This window comes from Motacilla alba, chromosome 1 (genome assembly GCF_015832195.1).
Source record: "Motacilla alba alba isolate MOTALB_02 chromosome 1, Motacilla_alba_V1.0_pri, whole genome shotgun sequence".
Classification (NCBI taxonomy): Eukaryota; Metazoa; Chordata; class Aves; order Passeriformes; family Motacillidae; genus Motacilla; species Motacilla alba.
Window position 1 is genome coordinate 1,032,163 of NC_052016.1, and position 6,400 is coordinate 1,038,562.

A 6,400-nucleotide genomic window follows, 5' to 3' on the forward strand; every position below is an offset into this window, starting at 1 on the left:
AGGAAGTTGTCACTCCATGGGTGACATTGGCCAGGGAGAAGTCCCACAGTGGGGTGGGTCATTCCAGCAGCAATTCCAGAGCAGTGGATGAACAAACCCAGGGATCCCTGTCTGTCTGTCTGTCTGAGCTGCGCTGGGGAAGGAGCAGAGCTCCCCATCCCTGTCCCTGGAGGAAATTCCATAGGTGTGGCTGTTCTCCCACAAATCCCAGCAGCATTTCAGTCCAGCTCAAGCCTTGCCTTCACTCTGGACTTCTCTGGAGCACGAGGCCAGACCAGGCAGCTCCTGAGGCCACCTCCAGCCTGACCTTCCCATGACCCCACACCACATTCCAGGGCTGCTTTTGCCATGTGTCCCCTGTGGCAGTGCCACCAGGGAGCTTGGCAGAGCCATGCACTGCATGGATTATTCCCTGCTGCCACTGCCCTGGAACTGGGAGAACATCTCCCCCTCTCTGGAGGAGTTTTACCCCACGGTGCTCCCTGAATTTGTCACTCACAGAAGGTTTGGCTGTACCTGAGCCTCTCAGATCACCACAATCCCTGTCCCTCCTGGAAGTCCCCACCTGCCAGCTCTGCCAGGTGTTTGCTGTCCTGCTGTTGGCACCAGACACCAGCCCCACACTGGGACTATCAGCTCTGTCACCCCATAAATGACCATGGGGAATTCAGCCCCACACTGGGATTATCAGCTCTGTCTGTGACCCCCCAAATGACCACAGGGAATTCAGCCCCACACTGGGATTATCAGCTCTGTCACCCCATAAATGACCACGGGGAATTCAGCCCCATCCTGAGCTCCTGCCAAATGTGTCCTGAGTGCCTGGGAGAGATCCCAGCATCATGGAATGTCCTGAGCTGGGAGACACCCCCAGGGATCCCCCAGTGCCACCCCTGCCCTGCCCAGAGCCCAGCAAGCCCAGCCTGGGCACCCCTGGCAGCGCTGGCCAAAGGCTCCTGGAGCTCTGGCAGCCTCGGGGCCGTGCCCATTGCCTGGGCAGCCTGGGCAGTGCCAGCAGCCTCTGGGGAAGAGCCTTGCCCTAAAATCCACCCTAAATCCCTCTTGGCCCTCTCCAGCCCCTCCCTGGGTGCTGTCAGGTCACAGGGAGCAGAGATCGGAGCTGTCCCTCCTTCTCCCCTCCCATGGAAGTTGTACCTGCAGTGAGTCTCCTCTCAGTCCCCTCCATCTGAGCACCCCAAGTGGGTCATGTCCTCACCACCCTGCAGGGACAGGCCAGGGTGGGGATGTCCTCGGGGTGAGAGAGCAGGGACAGAGGTGAGGACAGTCCTGCAGGTCAGCGGGTGCAGAGCGAGGCTGGCGTGGTCAAAGCCCTTGTGGCTGACAAGTGTAATCCTGCGGTCAAGGCCCAGCAATCAGCACTGGCCTCACACAGAGGAGCAGCTGGCAAGGAATCATTCCTGAAAGTCAGCTCCCATGGCATTGCACATCTGGAACCGCTGGCAGCGGGCACTCCCAGGGTCACTCACATTCCTGTGCCCAGGGAGAAGGGTCATGGCACTGGGAGGAAGCTGGGGGGGTCATCACATGCTGGCCTGACCTTTTCCTTCCCCTGGCTGCCAGGCACAGCTCAGATCCCTCTGCCAGATGCTGATGGCAGCAGCTCCAGGATAAGGAGGATTTGCTCTTCTGCTTCCCCAGCTCTGTGGTGACAGAGGCTGGAATAAAGGGGGTCCATAGCACCCCTCCCCAAAAATGACAAAAGTCAAGAGGATCAAAAAATAATAGAGTTGAAACAGCCCCAGGGCCCTCAGTTCTCTGCTGGCCCCATGTCAAGGAGCTCTGTGATCCTGAAGGTCCCACTGCAGCTCCTCAGAGGGACAGCTCTGATTTCTGCTCTGGGACAGGGACAGCCCCCAGGGAGAGGCTGGAGCTGGCCAGGAGGGATTTAGGGTGGATTTTAGGGCAAGGTTCTTCCCCAGAGGGTGCTGGCACTGCCCAGGCTGCCCAGGCAATGGGCACGGCCCCGAGGCTGCCAGAGCTCCAGGAGCCTTTGGCCAGCGCTGCCAGGGGTGCCCAGGCTGGGATTTGGGGAGGCAGTGATCAAAGCAGGAACAGGCAGGTCTGTAGGGCAGTGGTGTGACCTGAAAGAAAAAATCCCACTGGATTTGGAAGCTGGAGCCCACACCTGGCCTTCTGTCGGGAGGGATCTCAGTGCTGCTGCTCAGCACCCAGCAGTGACATCTGTGTGACATCTGTGTGACATCTATGCCCCAGCTCTGCTCGTTGTCACTGCTGGAGGTACCCCTGACCTCAGCAGTGCTGGCTACACCTCATTTACTCCATGGCCTCCCTCACACAGATCACAGAATCCCCAAATCCCTGGGGCTGGCAAAGATTCCCAAGGTCATCCAGCGCCAGCTGTGCCCCACGGCCACCTTGTCCCCAGCCCAGAGCACTCAGTGCCACCTGCAGGGGACACCTGCAGGGATGGGCACTGCAAAGCTGCCTGGGCAGCCCCTGCCAAGGCCTGAGCACCCTTTCCATGGGCAAATTCCTGCTGCTGGCCAAGCTGAGCCTGCCCTGGCCCAGCCTGAGGCCGTTCCCTCTGCTCCTGTCCCTGGTCCCTGGCAGCACAGCCCGACCCCCCCGGCTGTCCCCTCCTGGCAGGGACTTGTGCAGAGCCACAAGGGCCCCCCTGAGCCTCCTTTGCTCCAGGCTCAGCCCCTTCCCAGCTCCCTCAGGAATCCTCCAGCCCCTTCCCAGCTCCCTCCAGGAGGGCTTTCCTGTCCCTGGGCTTCCCAAATCTCTTCCCAGTTGAGGCAGCAGTCTCTCTCCCCATCTCAAACGGTTTCTCTTCTGATCTTGAAGGAATCCTTTCATTTTTTCCTTTTTGCCCTCCAATTTGCCTTTCCTCCAGTTTGGCCAGAGACCTCCCTGTGTCCCAGAGCTCCTGCAGCTCCACTCCATGACAGATCCCTGCAGGCAGCACTGCCAGGGATCCAGGGGCAGCCCCAGCTGCTCTGGGCACCCTGTGCCAGGCCTGCCCACCCTGCCAGGGAACAATTTCTCCTCAATTTCTTACCTAACCCTACTCCATGTCAGTTTTGGGACGTGTCAGAGCCCAGCACGAAACTCATTATGCAAATGAGGCCGGCTCCTGGTGTTATTCCTCAGTAAGGAGCAGCAGACCTTGAATCGTGACCTTTCCCCGCCGCTGGGTTCTCTCTGCCGCTCCGTTTGTTGGGTTTTGGTTTTTCTTTTTTTTTTTTTTTTATGACTCCGTCCTCGCCTCACCAGACCCGAGCCGGGTGGATTGGACACAACTGAAGGTCAGGAGCGTTTTCCTGCCAGCTCTGCCCATGGAAGTGGCTGGAGCAGCGCTGGAGGGGGGTGTATTTATGGCCATGCAGATGAGCTCGCGGTTGGACGCGTTCCTGCTGGAAGGAGCAGGGATGGAGGGGTGGAAGCACAGCTCTTTGGGGACACGCTGTGGTGGCTCTAGAAAACGCCAAAAAAAAAAAAAAAAAAAAGAAAAAAATTTTGCTTTTCTTTGGCTGGGGGCAGGCAGGGAGCAGGAGCAGGTGAGGAACCCAAGGTGCCAACTCAGAGGGGCAGCAGGGACCGGGTTTTCGTGGCCAAATTCCAGCGCTGAGCAGTTTGAAAGGAGGAAAATGGTGATTCCAGTTCTGCACTCACCTGGATTCAGAGGTAAGGCCAAGGGCATCCCAGCTGGTGTAAATCAGGAGCTGGGATTGCCTCTGGAGTAACCCCAGGGGTGTGCAAGGGTCCCTTGGGCAGCACCGACTGAACTGGGGGGGTTCTTCCCGTGCAAGGAGCTCCCTCCATCCTGCAGCGCTCCCAACAGGCTTCTCCAGCTCCATACCTTCCAGGGGAAAGTCTCTGACTCCCTCAAAAGGAGGCTCAGGGGGGCCCTTGTGGCTCTGCACAAGTCCCTGCCAGGAGGGGACAGCCGGGGGGGTCGGGCTGTGCTGCCAGGGCACAGGGACAGGAGCAGAGGGAACGGCCTCAGGCTGGGCCAGGGCAGGCTCAGCTTGGCCAGCAGCAGGAATTTGCCCATGGAAAGGGTGCTCAGGCCTTGGCAGGGGCTGCCCAGGCAGCTTTGCAGTGCCCATCCCTGCAGGTGTCCCCTGCAGGTGGCACTGAGTGCTCTGGGCTGGGACAAGGTGGCCGTGGGGCACAGCTGGCGCTGGATGACCTTGGGAATCTTTTCCAGCCCCAGGGATTTGGGGATTCTCCTCTGGTTCCCTCTCCAGCCCCTTCCCAGCTCTGTTGCCCACTATGGGAGTTTCAGTCCCATGGGACAAAGCACCCAAATTCTCAAAGGTGTTTTGGTTCCCCAGTCCCACTCATTTAAATATGGATGACACACCATGAAGATTTACACTGTCCTGAAAGAGACTCAGCAAATCCATGTTTTCCTTTGAACTTATGGAGTCCATGGTGGTCCTGCCACCAGGAAACTGCCCTTGGGCACTGCCAGGGATCCAGGGGCAGCCACAGCTTCTCTGGGCACCCCTACAGGTGGAGGAATTTCTTCCCAATATCTCATCTAATTCCATTCTTTGTCAGGTTAAAATCAATGTCCCTTGTGAAAGGACAGACTAAAGCACCTGGTTACCCCTTAGAGAATTCCAGACAGGAATGTGTCTATCATTCCAGCCAAATAATCAAAATGCCTGTAATTTATGGGGTCTTCCTATTTGGCCATTTCTTCATGGCCTGTTTGGTTTATAGTTTGTTTTTTATAGGGTTTTTTTGTTTATAGTTTTTTGGTTTATAGTTTTTTAATCTACATGTGTAAACAGCAGGAGGATCCCATTTGGGCTGTTGACATGGACTTTTTTGTTGACATGGATTTTTTTTTTACTGGAATGATATCCAAAGGGAAAGATAAACATTTTGCTTCTTTAATTGTCCCTCCCAATAGGAAATGGGATTGAGAGCAATGATTCCAACTGGAGCTGGGACCTGCATCCTCTGGGGCTGCTCCAAGAGAAAAGCCAGGGGACGTCCTGCTGTCCTGATTTATGGAAAAACGTGTCTCTGGATGAGATTAAATCCTCTCCTGCTTTCCTGGCAAAAGTGCCCCAGATATTTTTCCATCTAATCAGGCTCCCTCTCGTTTATCAGGATGTTTAGGCAGAGCTGGAGGTCAAACAGACGGCTCCGTGCTCAGCCAGGCACAGGCTGGGATGGAGTCTTTGGAGTAAGGAATGGGAACAAACCTCCTCCCCAGAGGTTTGGGCTCCTGAGAAGTGGGGACACAAGTGGCACATCACTCCCCAACCCACTCTTGACAACTCGTGGTTTTAATTCTGATATTCTCAGCAATACGTGGAATATTTATCAAAATTAAAACCCAAACAAAGCACAAAATATGAAGTTTTAGGGATCAGTTTTAAGAGAAATTCTGGGTTTGATGAGAGGTTTGAGACCTGCCTTCTGGGATTAAATTACTCCAGGTGAGCCCTGAGCTGTGGGATCTGTGTTTGTATTTTAGTGATGCAGAATTTGATCATTCTGGGTGTGGGTTGGCAAAATCAACCCCCAGAGATGGGGATCCCTCCTGTTCAAGGCTCTTTGTCTTCAGCCAAGCCATCCAAACCATTCCACATTAGGAATTCGGATGTTTGGGGTTGTTCTGGAGGAGGATCAGTTTGCTTGGAGGAACTTTTCCCTTTGGGATCAGCACTTGTGGCACAGCACTGAAATCCCAGCTCACATGGGAATGGACCAACATGAGGAATATCCAGAGCTGAAGCTCAGCTCCTTCCACAGAGGAATGAGTGGGATGCAGCGTTGGAATCCAGGCCTGGATTTGTATCTGAGGGAATTGTGGTCAGGAAGTTCAGCTCTGTCTCCTCAGCAAGCAAAATTCCTGAATTACGGCCCTGAACAGGTGAGTGCTGGCTTTTCCCTTGGAATATCTTTTGGGATAACCTCACTGGAGACACGCATGCAAAACCAGGAGTCTGTCCTGTGAAATCCACTGATTCCCAGCTCCACAGGAACAACAAGCTGGAGGTCAAAGCTGGAGCAGATGAGGAGCAAACAAATAAACACCCACTTGACTCCAGACTCTCGGATGTTTGTGGGACCTAATCCTGACTTTTAGCTGGAATCTGGTGTCTATTATAACCAGTTTGCATTAGGAACCTTGTGCTGGTTTTTTCTGCCTCTAGAACAGCAGCAAATTCCTGAAAATCAAGCTCCAGGATCGCCCCCCCAAATCGGACACTGCACACAATCCCAGATTTACACACACACACCAAGGTCTGCAGACACACCGTGAAAAATCTGATTTATTTTCAAAATGAACATGAATTTTGAAGGAAATGATAATTCCTTATCTTTGTTCCATCCTCAGGTCAGCGAAAGGCAGTGCCAGAAATACCCAGCTCGTGGTTCTTAAATGTGG

At 54.6% G+C, this 6,400-nt stretch overlaps 1 protein-coding gene across 1 annotated transcript in view; it reads left to right on the forward strand.

Moving 5' to 3' along the window:
- The first annotated feature begins 3,525 nt into the window (after positions 1 to 3,525).
- KCNE2 (potassium voltage-gated channel subfamily E regulatory subunit 2) overlaps positions 3,526 to 6,400 on the forward strand; it is a 5,589-nt gene continuing 2,714 nt past the window's right edge. The window contains exons 1-2 of the mRNA XM_038147224.1: positions 3,526 to 3,669; positions 5,761 to 5,881. The gene's annotated coding sequence lies outside the window, so the exon portion shown is untranslated. The remainder of the gene's footprint in view (positions 3,670 to 5,760; positions 5,882 to 6,400) is intronic.